Here is an 18,788-nt window from a genome sequence, read left to right on the forward strand (position 1 = left end):
CCGCAGGGCCGCAGCCTCGGGTGGAAGGCCGGGCTCACGTTGGCCCTCACGGGAGTCTGCAGCCAGTGGCTGGCGGGACTCCATCGCATTCTCCGGGTGGGACGCCCCACCTCCACTTCTGTCCCTACAAAAACGAAGAGGGTCACAGGCACAAGCTGAATTCCTCTGAGATAAAAGCACAAGCACCTCCTGCCCTGGACAAGCCCCTTTGCCCTTGGATCCCCTTACGGAAGGCAAATTTTTGCAAAGCTCTCCTTAGTTTCAAGTCGATTTGCCTTTCCCCAAGAGCCTTTGCTGGGAGATGGCAGGTCAGGCTGGGATTTCCGGGACGGGTTCACCGCCGAAGGATTTTTTCGGTGGCTCTGTGGGCTTGTGCGCTTCAATTGTGCTCTGCCTTCAGAAATTTCGGGTGCCGGCAGGTCAGCGCTCTCAATTCCTGAAAGCACACGCCTGAGCTGGCAGCCCGCCCTTGAACACGAACTGTGCCGCCTCGGAAGCGCCTGGCAGGGAGCTAAGCCAGCTGTCCGTCCTCTTCTGGATGAGGCCAGGCCCGTGCCAAACAGAACAGGGGAAGGCAGTGCCGGGTCTCGGCGTGTGGTGCTGTGAACAGGGGGTGGGACGTGGACTTGCCTACATCCCCCGATCGGCTGTGGGGCCCTGGGGCCACGCTCTTGTTCTCCATTCAGCCTTCCTCGCAGGGTGGGTCTGAGGATGAAGTGGGACAGCCCCTCCCCACCCCAAAAGAGGCTGCAAGTGTTTAGGATGTGCCTCCAGCGGGATCGACTGGGGATGGGAACTGCTCACTGATGCTGGAGACGAGGCAGTGGGGAGCAGCGCTGAGGCAAGGAAGGGCCCTCGGCCTCCCCGAGGTCGGTGGAGATGCCCTGCACAAAATGCCACCGTGCGCCTCTCATACCCTTTGATATTTCTGAAATCTCTGGGTTTTGTTTTGCTTCGTTTGAAATACCAACAGGAGAGCCCTGCTTTCTGTGCTGTCAGACAGCATATTTTGGCCATTTGTTTTCCGTGTGTTTGGGCAAGACGACACTTTTGAAGGCAAAGAAAATGCTATTTATTTACATGTATTTATTTATTCTGTCCATGTGTGTCCTGACGGCTGTGCGCGTAAAGCATTATGCAAACCAAGACATACTTTTTTCAATGTCGCAAAGCATATCTCGTAAACGTTTACCAGGAAATTGTCTGTCTATATAGGTATATATTACATAGATAAACATATCATTATATATAGTATAGAATATAAATATATATAGATATGAATTAATCAGGGCACTCAGAAAGCTTTGTGTTAAAGAATGGTGTCCTGTATCTCAAGGGAACCCTCTTGCCATTCCTCAGATGCCAAAATTCTCTGTGTGTGTGTGTGTGTGCGTGCGTGCGTGCGTGTGGAGATGGGGGGGTAGGAATCGGTCTTTATTTTGTTACATGTCGGGGGCTGCAAACACAGAATAGCTTGCAAGAAAAAGGAGGTTTTGGTTCTGTTGCCGCGCGCAGTGATACACAAGAATGCAATTTCTGTTCTCAGTTTGTCAGGGCTTGTCCCATTTCAAACCCTTGGCAAAAACCGCTTGTATGTTTCCAGATTCATAATTGTGTTTGAAAAGTACGCACTTTAAAACAGGCATTTGTCAACATTGTCTTGATTTAGTAAATGGGAGGGAATGCGCATTTTTGCAATGCAAAACGTGAATCTCCCTATTTGAATGGGTGGGAAAACCGCTTGCAAAGCAGAGCCAGCCAAGCACGGAGCCGCCCCCACCTCAGGCGGCAATTGTCCAAGGCCAGCCCAGATTTGAAACACTTCTGGCTGGTTTGCATGTCTCACGATCCCTGCAAAGAAAAGCAGGAAAGCGCAGCTGGAAGAACGGAGGCAGTTGCTGGTGCGCACGCACTCCAAGGTGCTTTTAAAAACGGTCCCAGTAGAATTCAAACGGAGTCACTCCTCGGGGGCACCAATTGCAGCCCGGTCTCCGAACACTGCCGCAACTTAATTCTCAAATTCCTGTTGGGAATTCCTGCACAAAACTGCCACTGAATTTTAAAGTTCCTGTTCAGAAATTCCCCCCAGGGAAAGTGCCATGGAGACGGCCCTCAGGCGGACAGAGCCAGGGCCCATGCCTGATCCCAGCATGGCCCCGCTTTCCCTGGTCAGTATTCCCCGGTGTTTGATGCCAGCCTGGAATACAGAGTGTGGACGTAATTTGCTGGTTCCATGCTGGGGGAGCCTTGCGGGAGATCAGGTGCAGGATGCATCCATCACAGAATGGCAGAATTATAGACACATCTGTGCACAAACACAAATCGATGCTCAAATGTGTATATACATTTTTAAACTGTGGTTTGGAGCATGGAAGAAGAATGGAGAAGTTTTTCCCAAATGTTTTCATTTTTAATATTCCCTGTATTAAGTGAGGTCAGGCGTAAAGAAGGGGCATCTCCAAAGACCTCATATTTTTATTGATGAGTTGCTTGCTCTAGAGTCGAAATGGGGGCCTTCTGGCTCAAATGATTTCAGCTTTCTTGGTGCACAAACAGGTACTCGAAGAGCACAATTCGGCACGTACCAAACGCCGATCTTTCTGCTCTGCGACTCTTGCCTAGCCTCTGCTCAGCTCTGTGGAGCTTGGATAGGCGTTGTTCCCACTCATGGGAATGTTGGGGATTCTTGCTATAACTGTTTAAACATTCCAGAATAAGTGGGGTGGTGCTTGCCAGTTTGGGAAAAAATCCATATTATTTCTCTTGCAAATCTTTGCTTTTCCTACATTGGAGCCAAGCGGAGTTTGAGGATTGTTGTGCTGTTGTAAGGAATAGAAGCATCAAGCATACTGTATTTCCAATATGGCAATGCAGCGATACATTTAAAAATTACTGTTCCAGCCAGCTTATTTGGTAAAGGAACAAAAATTAGCACCCAGGGATTGTCTGAAGATGTCGAGGCAAAAGCTGTTTAACACAGAGACTATGATGGGCACATTTTGATCTGATTTCCATTTTTAAAGGATTTTGCAGGGTGCCTGGGTCCCTGCCCCTAGCCAGAGTTGCTCGCGCACCCTCACGTAGCCACAGATCGTCTACACGTTGGGCAGTTCCATTTCCGTGCAGCCAGGACCCAGACAGAAAAGGTTTTGCAGGGAGACTGGCACTTCCCCTGGTCTGGTAGCAGCTGTTCCCTTGAGAGGGCGAGCGTTTCTGATCCCTGGAAGCCGATTCCTGCAGGCTCGATCTTGGCTGGACAGCTCACTCTCCACTTGGCCATATTTATTACCAGTGATGGAAAGGCATCTGGTGAGGATGTTTTCTGGGTACCTTTCTGGGTACCTTTCTGGAGCAAGAACGCAGCGAAACAGAATATATTGTGAGTGTACCATGTTTAGCAACTGCTGCCTGACCCAAATTGCTGCTACTTTGTACATGGGGCTCTTTGGGCTATTCTGGATCCAGTCCGTTGTAGCTTTTCCTCGTAACGTTTGTGAGTGGAAGTGCTGCTGGAGTCTTTAAGCCTGTCTGAATAAGCCTGTGGCATAATCCCAATTATTTTTATTAATCATGCTTTGAGATTTTGTTAATTAATGTTAATTGTAACTGATTTATGTGGGGCCAGAAAGACAAAAGAAAGTTATATATTCTCTATGGTTCTATGTATTTTCAAATCAATAGTAAAAAAAGAAAAGAAAGGTAAACTGCTTGGCCGTTCTTTATAGCAATTGTGAATTCCTTAGATATGACTATGAATTATGGTGATGCGGTTCCATTCCTTGGGGCCGGTCGAACAAGCCGTGCTACTGAAGAAAATGTGGAGGGAGATTGGAAATGCCTGAGCCTTTGAAACAAGAATGAAGCTGCGGCTGGAAATTTGGAATGAAGCCGGCTTGCCACCAGAGCAGCCCTTTGGGTGAATACTGTCTCAGCCCCTCGTGCAATTCAGTGGTAAGGTGAAAGGTGCAGCCCAGCTCAGGTGCAGCTTCCCCTCGCTCTATTCTGGGCATCCGAGACCTGGCATTCAACCGGGAAACTGTTCCTGCTTTTGACATGAAGGTTTAATTGAGGGTGGCAAAGGCAGGTGCACCTGGCTTTTGAGGAAGTAGGGAGATAAAGGTGAGATTACCCGCTTCTGCGCATAGAGCACTCTGCTTTCTCCAGTAAATAGTACATGGATTATGCAGAGCCAGAAACCAGCTCTAAGGTGAGCTTAATGGTCCCTCTTAGGAAATCATGCTTTGAAAAGCCTTTCCTGGGCAGGAAGGGTTGAGAAAGAGGAACAGGAAACTCAGGCAAAATGCCACCCCCGTACTTTGATCTTCCAATTCATTCTTGTCCGCTCCACACAACATGATCAATCATCTGTTCAGACCTGCGGCCAAAGAAGCATCGCTGGCATAATCGAACCTTGATGGAAAAGGCACTTCTGCTTTCGGGAGCAGCACCCACAAGCCCACCTGCCGCGACCGTAATTCAGAGCAGTTTCGACTTCTCGGGAATGATAAGCATGGCTGTCGCCTTATTAAAAACCTCTGCACCGTGAGTTTTGCTGGGCTGCTGGACCGGACAGGTGCCATTCGCGAATGGGGCAGCAACAGGTGAGCGGCTCTGCAGCGAGAAGCGTCCGGCCCGTGCGTGGCGGACTCCCGCTCTGCTGCCGCAGGGGCCGGGCTGGCGGCCGGGAGGCCGGGCCAGGTCGCTCCGTGTTGGTCCCAGCCTGCAGGACGGGGAACAACGGATTCGAGCGGCAACAACCCAGCCTCGGCTGGACGTCGGGAAACGCTTGCCCCCGTCAGAGCGACACGGCGGCGGGCCAGGCGCCCGGGGAGGGCGTGCAAGGCGGACCGGGGCAGCCACCGGCGTCCTGCAACGGCAGCGGGTGGGCTCGACGGCCGTCCTGGCCCCTGCAACGCCCCCCCTCTGAGCGGCCCCTGGCCTGCGAGGGCAGCGCGGGGCCCCCTCGGCGCGCCCTCCGCCTGGCGCGGCACCGGATCCGCCCCGCCGACGCTGCCGCGGGCCGGCGGGCTTCCTTCCAGGGGAGGCCGCCTGGCCCCGGCGCGGACCGGGGCGCCGCTCTGCTGCAGGGAAGCCGCCGGGAAGCGAAGCCCGGCGCCGCCCGGAGGGGCAAGCGCATCTCGGGGGCGGAGGCGCGCGCGGCGGCCCTCAGCTCGAGGCACCGGGGGCGGCCCGGCCCCTCGGCCTCTCCCGGGAGCCCCGCGCCTCCGCCCTCCCTTGAACAGAGCGTCTTTTCTGCTCCAGCATCACCGCGGCGCCCGCGCGCGGAGCTTGCCCTCCAGGTCACGTTTACACGCGAGTAGGCGCCATGGAAAACCACGGGACTTACCGCTGAGCGGAACGGCACCCTTGGCGCACGCGGCACGTGCGAAGCGGCTTGGACCGGTCCGGGGCGAGCGGGCGCTCATACCCGCCGCGCCCATCCGCGCAATTGCAGCCGCAGCTTCATCTCCTTCAGCGTTTCAAATCGTTCGCAAGTGGAGCCGCCCGCGAACTGGCGCCGCATCGCCAGAGTCCGATGCCTGCTTCACCGCCTCAGGAAACCGCAGACGGGACTCGAACCCGCGGCCCGGCGATCACCCGGTCCTCGTTCCCGCCTTTTCGCGGCCCCGCCCCTCTCCTTTACGTTACCGGCAAAGGCCCGCCCCGCCCGCCTACCTTCTCGGGGTCTTCTCCTTCCTCGAGCGACCCCCTGCAGCCCGAGACGCGTGGTCACCATGGCAACAAAGGCGCTTCCCTTCCCTCGGCTCCGCCCCGTCCCTCCACCAGGCCGACGAGTAGGATAGGTTGCGTAGGCCCCCGCCCCTTCTCCTGTCCCCACCTGCTTAGGCAAGAGGCCCCGCCCCCCCCCGGGCTAAGTCGGACGAAGCTTGGTTGCGCCGCGCGAGGCGGCGGGGAGCTGGACTGCGCGGGGTGGGGGCCGCGTCGCCCTCTCTGCCGCGTGCGCGCCCCCCGCCCAACGGGCGGACCCAGGTGAGGACCGTGGGTGGTCTGCCGGCCCCTCCCCCGCCCCTGGCCGCCGCCCCCGCCGAGGCCCCCCTCCCTCCCTCCCTCCCTCCCCCTCGCCGCCTCGCGGGACGGGCGCCCCCGGCGAGCAGGGCCCTTGCCCGGCTTGCCTTGAGCCGCCGCTGCCCGGCCTCGGCCCTGCCGCTCCCCCCTCCCTCCCTCCGCGCGGGGGGCGCGGGCCCCGCCGCCAGACCTGGCCCACTCGCCGCCCGGCTCGGCGGGGGCGCCCTCGAGCGGAGCCCCGCGCTGCCCCCCCGTGCGCGCCGCGGAGGGGCAGTGCGGCAGGGGGCATCCCTGGCCGAGGGCAGTGCGGCAGGGGGCATCCCTGGCCGGGGGCCCCCGCTCCCCCGGCCCCTTCGTCCTCGCGTGCCGGTCGCGGGCTCTCCCTTCCCGGGGCCCAGTGAGCCCGGCCCTGCTGATGGGAGTCAGGCTCCGCTCGCCCCCTTCCCAGCCCCTTCCCCGGGCCCGGCGCGGAGCTGTCAGCCGGACGAAGACTGGGCTCATCGGTCCGGCAGATTTTCTCGGATTGTTCCAAAATAGGATTGCTTTTATTCAGCAACAAGACAGGTAGTTTTGCGCTTACCTCCTTAAAAAAAATCCTATAATGCTATTTCCAGAGTTTCTTCCTTTTGAGCGGCTACTTGTAGGACTTAAACCTCATTAAAGCCTCGTGGGATAATTAAGTGAGTCTGACATCTGTAATTTGTCTTACTGCGTTTGAGATGATTATGCTTGGGTGAGTTGTGTTGTTAATGGCATTGTTTATCCTCTTTCTCCTTCAGAGATGATTAATACTTTATTTCCCACATACAGTAAATTGTGTGTGTGTGTGTGTGCGGGGGGTCCTGCTGTGCACTTGTAAGCTAGCAAGGCCGTGGTGGGGTCCACGGGCCGAGATGACGGTAGTCTCCTGTGGCTGATTTTCATGGGTAGGCTTAGACTTCCTCTGGCTTCCCCGGTCTAGTTTTCTAATTTAGCTTCACATTTACATTCCAAAATCATTTTATTGCTGATGTCAGGTGCTTTGTGGTGCTGGCTGCTGCCTTGCAGACTGTTTTCGACTGGCTCAGGGATTGTAGTAGGTGTTGTAAGACTAGATGGTGAGAGTCCGGCGCTCACGTGCCTCTCCGGAGGGGCTTTCAAAGCACTAGGACCAGGGCCTCCCTCATAAATGGAGCTTGTATGTAAGTTTAGGTGGAGAAACAGATTTTATGGGCCATCTATTGGAGCCTGTCCTGTGCTGGAAGGAGGGTGTGTGAGGGGTCCATGTTTATTTCTTGATCCGGGCAGTGTTTATCGCAGGCTTGTTGTCATCTGAAATGGCAGTCATGCGACCTTATTAATTTATGTACGAATCATTTAAAAGCCGCAGTGTCTGATGGATTAGTTATACATCGGTCAGTTAATACTGCCGTAAAATGTTCTATTTGGGGTGCAGTAGCAATTCCGGAACAGTGCTGTTCTCTCTAAATGCTTGCCACTGTCACTTCAGGTTTTCTGTTTATTTTGCTTTTGATGGTGACCCATTTACAGACTGTATCCTGAGCCTTTAAAGGTAGTTTTTTGGTAACAAGAAAGCCAGTGCAGGATTGTGCTTTCTTGAAGCTTGATTTGGTTCCGAGGTACCTGGCTCCAAATCCTTTTCCAGCCCTGGTTTCATAGAAAAGTTCACTGTGCCTCAGAAGCCCCCCGGATGCAGTTGCTGGAGGCACCGCTCCAGACTGCTGGCGACTTGGACTCTTCCTCTTACATAAGTGAACCCCCTTCTCCCTGCACCTAGAAAACTGTAGAATACCGTACCTAGAATACCGTAGAGAACAGGGTTCTGGTCTAGCTTTGTCCTTAACGTGCTCGATCTTTGCATCTGGACTGCTGTGGCCCAATGTGGTGCTACCAGTTCCTTAATTGTGCCCCAGTTGGAAGAACTCACCTCTGTGCCAAAGTCAGTATGCTACTGGGCCATCGGCTATCCTGCCTATAAAATGGGAATGCTAATAACCCGCCTTGCGTAACAGCGAGTAAAAGGAGTGCCGTAAGGATTGAAAGCTGCCCTGGTGCGAGAGCAGCTTGGTTCAGCTTTTGCTGCAGTTATCGCCCAGCAGACCTGCCAGAGCATTCGTTGTGTTGGGCCGCTGTAGCAAACCTTCTGGCACTTAAAGACAAACACCCAGGCCTTGTAGCCCCCTTTTCTGTCTGAGCTTCATCGGACTGCACCCTGAATTCCGGACTGGGCTTTCCTTGCACATTTCCCACGTGGCCTGGGGTCCACGTCCTCCGATAGCTCGCGGCAGACAGTGAGTGGGCAGTGGTGGCTGGGGTATTGGGCCAGCCACTTTTCTCAGCCTAACCTACCATACAGGGTTTTTGCTAGGATCCAGTGGGGAAGAAAGGAGGATTGTGCAGGCCAGCTTGGATGCAAACATAATAAAGAAAAGAAAAACGCGGTGTCTGTGACTCCGCACACGAGGCGGAGCGCTCCTCCGCTCTTCCAGTGGCTGCAGAGCTTCCTTGCGAAGGTGGCTGGGCGTGGGCCCCGTGCGGCTGGCAGAGCGGCCTTGGACTGGTGACGGCAGCAGCTCTCCCGAGGTGCTGGCGGGACTCTTCCTTCGCCTCATCCTGAGATATTGCAGTGCTGCTGCGGAGAGGCGGGCTTCTGGCCAGGTGACTCCGGTGGCACAAAGCCCTCTGCCCGCTCTGCTCTGCACCGCTGTCAGAGGACGCTCCCCCAGGGATCAGGGTGACCCTGCAGCGATTCTGGGGCCCTGTTTCTCACCCTCAGAAGGAGTTCGCAGTGTCCGGGCTCTGGAAACGCCGGGTGAAATGATGCTTGGCTACATTTGCTGCAGCAGAGCAGTCAGGCAATTGTGCTCTTCATTAGGTAGTGGGGCTTGTGTTCTGTCTTCTAGCATTGTGAATCAGGGCATCTATATTGTGTCCAGCCTAGCATGGCCACATGCTCTTGTGGGTGGCAGGGGAATGCTGCAGGTGTTCGGAATCTGCAGATTAAACATGGCCCTCAAGTTAATACCTGCCTATTTGCATGCCATGTTCAGCTTTAGCCAGAAGCTGCTTCCACCAGCTCTCTGCCTATTGTGTGATAAACTGAGCAGTTTAATCTGGAAGTACAGGTACTCTCTTGACATCTGGCAAATCTGGAAAGTTTTGCATTTTCAACATTTACAGTGGGATTAGGAAAAGTCTTTGGCAGACTGCAGGAAGTGAACTTGATCATGATGCCACATGGTCTCCAGGTCGTACTTTTTCGGTCCGAATTTTCTCCGTTTCTGAAGATAACGCAACATGATGCTCTTGAGTAGCTCTTTTCCAGGTACTGGGAATGGTGCAGAACTGCTCAGGATAATCTCTTGCGTGGAATAATTGAATGGAGTTGGCATTGGTTTTTTTTGCAGTACTTTTAAATTAAATTTTAAAACAGTACTAAAAACATCAATCACCACAAACATCAGAACTACTGAGTCAGCCCCTTACTACATGTCTTTTAACATTCTGTAGTCATATTCAGATCCATTTATGGAATCTTAAAAAACATTTTTAGATCTAAATCAAGTCCCGTTTCTCCAGCCAATAAAAAAAAAAGGTTCCAAATTTGATAGAAGTGGAGTGGGCATTGTTGTTCAAGGATTGCTGTGTATGCTCAGTGAGCCGTCAGAAACAAGTTTTTCTCGGTGACAAGCATGAGAAAATCTCATGGCAAGCATGAGAGGGGTTGATGTTTCCTGGGCAACTGTAAAGTTCTGTCAGCTGCTACAACAAAGGTTGTTTAAAACACACATGCGTGTGCAAATACACACATGTGTGAGCACAGTGGAGGCAGGAAGTTTTCTTGCTTCAAGCAAATGCACCAGCATTTGGGATACACACCCTGAGGGCCTCTTGCCTGACCAGAGCAGTCGTCCCAGCATCCTCTGCTCCGTCATGTTAATACTTTTCTTGTGGCTAAAAACAATCAATATAACAAGATGAACAATGAGAAAAAGTAAGCCTGCAGGCTTGCAATCGGAATAAGCAGATTTATGAGGTGAAGGAAGGGAGACCGGCAAAGGGCATTCCCTGATGGTGGAGCGGCACTGGCCCCCGCGGAGCTCCTCAGAAGTAAATTCCAGTGAGCTTAGTGGGATTTACTCTCAGGTGACTGGCCTGGGATTGTGGCTTCGTCGCAGTGCCCGGGAAGTAGGAGCAGGCCTTGGAGAATGGCGGCTGAGCTGCAAGGGGCCTGGGGGCGCAGCCTCCCCTGTCCTTTGCCCCAGCTGGCTGAAGCAGGGGCCGCCTCTCCGGGAGCCGCCCTGCAGAGAGACCCTCGCGGGGACGCGTTTCCTCTCGAATCCCAGGTCACACTGCGAACGTAACTGAACTTCCCACGTTCGGCAGATGAACGTGCGTGGTTGGACTACCCGGTACAGCCAGTGATGGTACACTTTTTCTGGGCCTGGGGAGCGGTGTTTCTTCCTGGATTTCTGGTAGAGCTGCTGCGCTCTGGTGCACAATGCAAATGTGTTCGCATTGGTTGTTCTCGCACTTGATCATGGCAGAAAATGGGGCAGCCGAGGAGGAGGAGGGGAGGGGAGGCCTTTCCCTACCTGCTTAGAATTGCTGATTTGTGTGGCTGCCAGCTTTTGCTACAGTTCATCGGCCTCAGACAGATGAGTGATGTTTTCATGATAAGAATATTTCAGTTGCTTTAATCATTTCACTTAGGCGTTGCTACCGGTGCATAAGGGTAGCTCAGACTTCATTGATTTTCAGTCCTACAAGTGTGGGCAGCTCGCTCTGATATAAGACTTTCAAAATCATATACTACGTGCTGTGATACACGAAGACCAAAAGTTCCCCCAGCTTTTGAAGCATCCTGGTTGCCTTTTCCCATCTAAGTAGATCCCGTGTACAGTAGAGCAACCGTCCCAAGTTTCTTGAAACGCCCGTGTACGATGTTGCTATTTAATTAGCTGCCCATCCACTATAGTTGGTGCTGAATCACCCACTGCAATGATTGGGCCCACAAGACGAAGGAGCAGATATCCCTGTTTTTCTGGTCAGACCAGTTCGGGAGTTGGAATAATCCAGGTGTTGATAATTTTAGAAACATCGCCCATCCCGTGGTGTGCCAACCTAAGCTCAGATAATCTGGAGGAAGCGCTGTGGATGTTGTCTTTATCAAAGGGAAGACGCTGGTGACCTTGGCTGGGAAAACGACAGGTTGGGTGGCCTCTTCTGCTCCTCATGGAACGTTGGCGCTTGTGGGGTGTGTTGTAATTATTTTAAAAAGTGATGTTTTTTAAAATAACATTTTATTCTGCTTTATGGGCTACTTATGCTGAGAACAAATAGAGAATAGGTTTCTTGGTTACGCCCTTCTTGGGCGCTTCCTGTGGGTAGCTGGCTAGCTTGGATGGACCTTTGACCCAATCCACAAATAGGCATTTTAACTGATTGGGTGGGGAGGGAGGAAACAACCTGACCCAAAGATCCTCCCATCCGAAGTTTGGCAATGGCCATGTTAGAAAAATGTTGAGAAGAATGCAGTGCGTACCAGATCCACGACGAGTTCAAAGCCTGGAGCGCACAGCGATTCGAAGGCTAGCAGAGCACGGGGCCCTTTTCCCAGGTCCCTTTTGCTGCCTCTGCAGCTTGTGGGATGTGGACCTTGCAGCCCCGTCCTGCTTTCCCAGCGCCACGCTCCTTCCTTCGGGGTCAATCCACAACCCCTTATTGTCAGAACTACCAGTCTGGTAGTCCAGTTTCCATTCTGGAATGCTATTCAAAGGCCTACCTCGTTTGCCTTAATTAGGGCTCTCTTGTTCCACGAGATCAACAAAGCTGTAATCCTGGACTAGCAGGAAACCGTGCAGGGGCTACTGGTTATGTGTACGTGGCAAGCTGGCGCTGCCGTGGGGGCTGAGAGAGTCCCGGGGCTCCCATTGTTGCTCAACACATAATTGTGTGTTTGTGGAGAAAGCACGGTGTGTCTTTAGTACATTGTAATTGTAAATGTTAACCACATGTAACGTTGGAGGCAGAGGTCCCCTCAAATGCTCTTTCAGCCTTTTATAGTAAAACAAATACACACAGTCTGAAGATAGCTTTTTGGAGAATAAGGCTCACAGTTCAGTATTTAGACCTTCATGGAAGTTGGTTGCGTTTCAGATATCCGTCTGCTGTTGCCTCCTGCTCTCCCTTGGCCCTAAACAAACACGGCCCTATTAAAATTAATCCTCACTGAGTGGAGCGGGGCTTCCTCCCAGCTAAGGGGCTGCAGGAAGCACGTCAATTTACAGCGATAATTTCAACAGCTGTTCTGTGCGGAGAACCAGGCCTCACGTCTGCTTGTCCCCGCTTATACATTTGGATGCGGACTGGAGCAGTTTGCATGCATCAGTTGAAAATGGAAGGCCTATATTTGCCAGGTAGAGTGAAGATGGTAATACCTGAGAAATGATCAAACTGGTTCCTTGTACACGTAGAAAAACCTCCTTTAATTCAGTCAAGGAGAGTCACTGCTTATACTGAGAACCTAGCTGCAGGGCAAACATATTTTAACTTAATATTAGATAAAATGTTTATTTACATTTTTAAGCTCAGATTTAAGTTCTATCCAGTTTAGATGTTAAAAATCTGGGATTTTTAGGTTCCAGTATTTAACCATCTTGTTAAGCAAGATAACATGAAAAAGATAGTTGAGTTACGTTGGGGTTAGAAAACACCTATGCCATGCAGAAAAATGATGTCTTTTTTGCGCAGGCGGTTGTGAAATGTAGTTTTCCGTGGTTGAATGACTGTTAAGATTGTAGTAGTAATAATTTCTTGCAAACTCAAGCCGTTCTACTGGGTTTTCCCGTTTCATTTTATCCTCCCTGCAACAATCCTGTGAGGAAGGCTGTGCTGAGGGTTTGAGAGCTTCATGGCTGAGTGGCGATGGAGCTGAGCTCTTCCCAGCCCCAGCCCAGCTCTACCCAGATAAAAACTGTTTTTAAGCTGCTGGTATCCCAGGGCGTGTGCAAAATCATGCATAGTGCTGTGAGCGAACAGAGGCAAGCCCTGGCTCTGGCTGCCGGGCCTGCTCAAGTGGGGATGTGCGTGTTTTCGGCGTAGTGCTTAATTGCGAAATAATGGAGCCACTGTCTGCAGAACAAAGCCCTGCTTTGCAGCCCATGAAATACTCCAGAAGGATCAGAGGGAAACGGGCGCTTGGAATAGTGGCGAGAGAGCAGTCGTTTTGCAGTACACCGTGGTTAGGAAGCAAGGCCGGCCGGGCATGTGCCGCAGGGAGTTCACTGGGACAGTATTGATTGCGCTCTTGCTCTCCTCTCCTCCTCCTCCTCCTCCTCCAGCTGGTTTGCCGTCGCGACCACAGCACCGTCCCTGTGCGTGGTGCTTTGCAGAGTAAGAGCAGAGATGCGGCCCTTCCCACGGGGCTCGTTGTTTAAATGCGACACACCGGAGACAAGAGAGGAAGGGCAGGCCAGGAGGGGGGCTCTGCCGGATCGGGCCAGGTCGGCCAGCTCCAGGCATGGCGCGCCGTCACCCTCCCTGCTCCGCTTCTCTGGCAGCCGCGTCTCAGGAGTGCCTTAGCTCTGAGCCTGGTAAGAAGGAGCAAGTCACCGTGGCTCAGGGGGCCTTGGTTGTCTGGTGCCCTTCTTAAAGAAACGGGCAAGGATAGTTCCCGGGCCACACGCATCCTGCCGGAGTGAGTTTTGTTGTAACTGTACTTTCTTCCAGGTGTGGTGACCTCTAAATGCAGGAAGCTCCGTGGGTTCATAGCCCTCTCTTCTGAATCTCCCCCACACTTTCTGTGTAGAGCTTGCTGCATCCCCCATGAGTAATAATTCTGTGCTTAGGGGATGCGATGCAGGTAAGTTGCAGCTGACAGACAGATCAGGATCTGTAGCATCTTGTTGTTTAAGAAGGGCCTTGTGAGATAAAGTGATAGGGAACCGCCTCTTGTTGCCGAGGGGCCCCAAGAAAATACTTCAGTCACTTCTGCACATTATTTGAAATTAGCAAATTTCAAATTCTACTTGGCTCTGATGCTTCCAACGGCTGGACCGCAAGGTAATGTTTGAGCCAGCCCCTAGAAACGGGCCCCTGCCTCGCCCGCACAGCCTCCCCCTCGCTGGCAGCGTCAGAAGCAGGTGCCTTTGCTTTGCAGCTTTGAGCAGCTCCAGTGAGTTGCATGATTTCGGTATGAATAATGCATCGTCTCCTTCAGTCAGTGCATTCCTGGGGGACAACCCTTCCTCTAGATGCGCATCTCGTTCTTCATAGCTTCTGAAAACTCTTTGAACGGATTTCTGTACATTTTCTAAATTGCATGCATGGTTCTGGAGACATTCTTTTTCGCCCTTTTGCTTGGCCCTGGCTTCAGCCCCGATTTCAGAGGCGCAGCACAAGGTCAGAGGTTTGCGCCTTAATTTGGAAGAGGCAGTCTTGGCGAACACAAGGTTTCCACCGATGAGCAAGGCAGCCCGAACCGCTGGATCCACCGCTTTCACGTTAACGCTGGCTTGCAGCTCAGGAAAGTCAGCCGAGGATGTGAAGTGTGGCTGCTGCTGGAGTCGGAGTGGGAAGCGAGGTTGTCCGTGGGAATTTTGATGCTTTTCATATTGCTGAGCCCTTGTATTTGTGGTTAAATAGTACTCGAGCATGTGACTGTGTCCCATGTATGGACTTTGAGAGCAGTAAATCGACGAACGTGTTCTCGTTGCAAGGACTAGGGAGTTGCCCCACGGAGCGCCACCGGTGCCTGGCCGGAGATGTGTGGACAGCCGCCGTGAGAGTCTGCAAACCTTAGAACCGAACGGCGGTGGGGCGGGGAGTATCTCGTGGCATTAGGAAGAGCGGCCCTTCGGCCAGTAGGCTTCGCCCCGCTCCTTCACAGCGCCCCCGTGGGCGTGCCTTTCTCCGGGCATCGCAAGCCTGCACTGGGTCCGTGTGTGAGACCCACACAGCCCCTCCGTTGCCTCCCACCCTGGGCCGAGGGCACCTCCAGATGCCGCCAAGCGATCTGCCCGCCTTGGCTGTGTCTGCTTGGTTCTGCCTGGGGGGTGGGGGTTGGGCAGGGGTGTGTGCATTTTCTTGCTACACTGCTGGTTGTGTGCCGAGACACAAAGACTGTAGGTAGCTTCAGGGGCATTTGTGTCTTCCATAACCTGGCAAAGGTTCTCTGCCCTGTCTCTGAAATTGCAGATCGTAATCTACCAAAATCAAGGTGTGTTAATGGCATTGCCTATTGTCAGTTCTGTGCTTTCAGGGAATATATCACAGAGTAGTTGTATCCATGCTGCATTCTTTTTCTCTAAAATATTTGTATACCTCCTTCCGTGGAAATCCCCAGGGCCGTTTACATTAGTGAAGAATAGAAAGCCTGCAGATTAGCTCCCTGAAAGCTGGAAATGTGTGTTTTTACAAAACCTCATTGTGGGAGGAAATGCAGATCCTTTTCTGGGGGAGTCTACATTTTGACAGGAGAGGCAGGAAAGGACCCGCAAGGGCAGTCGGGAGCAGAGGGGAGCGGCTGACCAGCCTGGGCTTAGGGTCATGTGCGATTCGTGAAGCAGTGGGCTTTGAGGGAGGAATTTGAAGACTCGAAGAAGTGCTCCCTTTGAATGAAGCTGCTTGCTGAACCCACAGACTTGTACATCTTCTCAGGGCTACGCTTGTTGCAAAGTACGGGCGTTTTTGTTTTGCTTGGTCTTATTTAGTTCATGCAAAATAGCTTTTCTGTAAGCTGCTTTGGAGCAATGTCGGGGTGTCTATCTCAGATACTTTAAGTTGTTTTGCCATCCTTCTGCTCGCTGGAGAGGCATTATATTAAAACTTTGCGAGGACAATTCCTTCCTACTCCATGTGAATGTTTTCATCAAGAGCTTAGAAATGACTCCGAAAAGGATTGCCTTAATCTGAAGATTCAAACATTCCCTCAAGCTGAGAGTGGAATATGCTTCTGTGACTGAAAATGCCACCAGTCTATTTTTTTTTTTTTTTTAGTTGTTTGCTGTCTTTTCAACGGAGTTCATTGGCTCAGGCATGCCTGTGTCGAGGCATTCCTATAGCGACTACTTGTTTTTGCCGGGAACAGCTCCGGAGAAGGGAAGACGCAATGCTGGGAGATGGCCCCGCGTGCAGGAGCTGTTCTGCCGAGCTCCTCTGAGCCCCCTCCGGTTTCGTGAACTGCAGATCGCCAGCTGCAGCCCCCTTGGGAAGGATGTTTCCACGCTCCCACCCGACAATATGAGATTTGATAAGAGCGCTGGCTTCCTTTTCCTGAGTGCAAGGAACTTCAGCACGCTCAGCTCACGGAGGTGCCTTTGGGCAACGAAAGCAAAGGATTTCTGTTGGGGCCTTCGGGATATTTCCAGTGGGCAAGAAGAGGAGGGAAGAGTCTCCACTGAGCGGCCCGGGGGAGAGGTGTCTGGGCCTACAGCTCCGTGGCCGGCGACCTCCTGCGCTTTCAGAAGCCCAAGCGGCAGAGCTGTGTAAGCCCCTCGTCTGGGGCCTTGAGCAGCCTAGTAAGACGCTTGGAAGGCTCCTATGTTGGGTCTGAATGCTGCCCCATCAGAGGTGGCCCCGGGGGGAAAGAGGAGGGACGTACAATGCCGTGCAAGCTCCCCCAAAAAGGGCTCCTGCTTGCCTGTCGTTCTCCTCTTGTACCAACCCCAAACCTCCCCGCTCCCCCTCCTCTTTGTTAAGGGGTGATCCCTCTCCCTTATTTATTTTGCGCTGCCTTAATAGAGCCGCCGGTGCCGCGTTTGAGGTTTGCGCGGCTCATATTCTTACCCTGTAGCAGCATGTTTGTCTTCGCTCAGCCCTTCTTTTGTGTCTTATGATAGGTCTAGCTCTGCAATGTTTTGTTTTGGTTTTTCCTTTTCGGTGAGTAGATATCACTGGTTTTTCCCTTGCTCCGCTGCGTAGTTTCAGAATTCCTGAAGGATTATTAAAGGATGTGAGGTTAAGCCGAGAAGTCCAGTTAATGGTTACTGATGGGTAGAGCTGAGTTGGCTTAATTGCTGAGGCAGTGCTTAATTTCAACATCCAGGCCACAAACCTCACTGATTATAGGGACTCATCTAATTATAACAGACCTTATAAACTAGTGCACTATTTATGTTAAACATTTACAGGAGGCGTCTTTTGCCCTTCTGAACCCACAGGTAATCCCTATTTATTGCTCTCCCCTTGCGTCTTCAGGCCGTCGAACAGGTTTCCACGTCTGCTGGATCCACTGTGACGAATACTTTGCAGGTAGATCGGTTTTGTGTTGCGCTTTTTAAGCAAGTGGGAAGTGAGGTAGCTTTTCTTCTTGATGGCTTACTTGGAAACCCAGTTCTGCCATGCAAGTTCACACAAACTGAATTTCTCTTTCAGCAGAAGCCTGCTAAGCCGCCAGCCATTTATTGGAGAGTTCTGCAAAGCAGGTGCCAAACGGAAGCCGGCTGTTGGCCAACTAGGGTCCAACTCGAGGTATTTTTGAATGGGCGCTGCGACAGCATCTTTCTCTCAACAGGCTTCCAATTAAGATTTCTGTCCCAGCAGCTGGATCCCTGCTTAGCTGGGTACTTTGGAGAGAGTATGAGAAAGAACCTTCCGCATGACCGGATAGAACTCCCTAATTTGGCTGCCCCGTTGGACATGTCGTTTCAACTGTTTGGGCTGCCCTGCTGCTTTCTTGTGCTCACGCAAGTGTGTGCTGTTGTGTACCCCAAGCACGGAGTGAGGCCTTTCTGTGGGTGGCATCCACTGTGTGGCATGCTCTGCCAAGGAAAAGGCTTCTCTTCCTTTATGTGAACTCCCGGCGTTCACGGAAATGTTTTTGAAACCTAGACAATGAAATAATCCTTCCCCGCTGGTTCCCAGCTAATACTGAAAGTTATACGGGGCAAGTAGTGCCAAGCATCTGCCTCCCGTGGTTCTCTCCTCAAGCCTCCCCAGTCACCAGCACAGGGCGTGTGGTTACGTGAATTAAGACGGTGCTGCTGGTCATTGTCCTCTCTTAATTTTTGCAGCTTGTCCGGATTCAGCTTTGTACCAGCTAAAGTTGTGATAGCCTTTAATAGCCCTGAGGTACGCTTTGCTAGCTTTTATGACCTGAAGTTTGCCGACTAACAGGGACTTGGGAACGCTGTGGAAATAGGACTGGAATGCTGAGATGGATACAGCGGGTTGGTATCCGTGTGCGTGGCTAGTGGAGAATATGGAGAAGCCGGCATTCCCCAGTCCTTCTCTGCGAAAGAGGTTTGCTGTTGCAGTTAAACTGGTATTAAGCCGGTACGTGTTTGGCAGGTAGCTGTGCCCCGAGGGTGGTGTTTCATTTACCTGGTGCCTGACTGGTGGCACTCGTTGGGCGTGTGGTGGTGAGGCAGCCTGCCGTGAGAACGAGAGGGGGCAGATGTGCCACCGGGCGCAAGCACGGTTGAAGTGCTTCTGTCCGTTCGCCTGCAGTCGCCCAGCGCGCCTCGCTTTACAGCTGTTGCACATGTGGCCGCAAAGTGCGTACCGCTGTGCCGTTCGGTGTGGACGCTGGCAAGGCATTTGAACGGCGGCCTGTGGCGGGGTTTGAAAACAAATCACACGAGAGCAAATGCTGAAGCGTGATTTATTGCCATTCCTGCCTCTGCCAGTGAAGCTAAAAACCAGATCCTCAGTCTGTCTAATACATCGGCCGGTGGGCAGGCGCCCCAGAGGGCCACCCTGACACCTTCCTGACACCTTCATTTTCGGCTTGGGAGAGGCTCGTACTGGATGAGTGGTCT

General features: G+C 52.6%; 1 protein-coding gene across 1 annotated transcript in view; it reads left to right on the plus strand.

The window, feature by feature from the left end:
• Window positions 1–16,703: 16,703 nt before the first annotated feature.
• KIAA1671 (KIAA1671 ortholog) overlaps window positions 16,704–18,788 on the plus strand; it is a 42,564-nt gene continuing 40,479 nt past the window's right edge. The window contains exons 1-2 of the mRNA XM_044440962.1: window positions 16,704–17,280; window positions 17,404–17,499. The gene's annotated coding sequence lies outside the window, so the exon portion shown is untranslated. The remainder of the gene's footprint in view (window positions 17,281–17,403; window positions 17,500–18,788) is intronic.

Source organism: Varanus komodoensis, unplaced genomic scaffold (genome assembly GCF_004798865.1).
Source record: "Varanus komodoensis strain SLA01 unplaced genomic scaffold, ASM479886v1 scaffold38, whole genome shotgun sequence".
Lineage (NCBI taxonomy): Eukaryota > Metazoa > Chordata > Lepidosauria > Squamata > Varanidae > Varanus > Varanus komodoensis.